Genomic DNA, 775 nt, shown 5'->3' with positions numbered 1-775 from the left:
GGGGCGGGGCGGGACGGGGCAGGGCTGGCTCGCAGGTATCTCGGCCGCGCATATGTTTGTGCCTGTTTGTGCAGGTGGCGAGTGTGGGCCTCGGTTGGTGGCGTGGTGTGCCCCTCTGTGTACAACCATGCGCGCCGCCAGCATGTGCGCTTGGGCAAGCACACGACCCGCGCCCGGGGGTGGGTGCTCAAGGTCGGTTAAGGACCTCCCGCGGCACCTGGCCAGACGGAGTCCGCTAGTAGGCACCTATGGCGGCGGCCACCTGTGTGCGGAGATTGGCAGAAGACTCGCCGCCCGGGAGAAGGCGGCGCGGCGAGTCTGCCGGTCGGGGAGGGGGGAGGGGGGGGGGGGCAAAGTCTGGGAGCAACGCATTCTCGCCCTTGTCTCCCGGCATATGCTTGGTGCAAGGGGGGCCGAGTGCATCGGGGAGGGGGGGTGTTCGTCGGTCTGACCCGTTGTCCGAAAAGTCGGTGGAACGCTGGCGCACCCTTGCAGCCCCGCGCGTGCGCTCCCCCGCTCCCCCCTTCCCTCTGTCCAGTCGGAGGGGCGGTGACGCGGGACGCCAGGTCGGTGCGTATGCGGGGAGACCCGGTATGCCAACCCTCGGGCCGGGAGGCGTGCATGTGCGCTCGCGCCGGGCACCGGCCCCCTGGTGGCGGTTTCTCCAGATGTTCTCCCGGACAGCCTCGCACCGAGTGTAGCTCGACGCGCTCGGGCAAGAATGTGAGCTCCCGGCGCATGTGCGCATGTGTGTGTGTGTGTGTGTGTGTGTGTG

The sequence above is a fragment of the Fonticula alba genome (assembly GCF_000388065.1).
Source record: "Fonticula alba strain ATCC 38817 unplaced genomic scaffold supercont2.35, whole genome shotgun sequence".
Lineage (NCBI taxonomy): Eukaryota > Rotosphaerida > Fonticulaceae > Fonticula > Fonticula alba.
Note: the sequence above shows the minus strand (reverse complement) of the source record.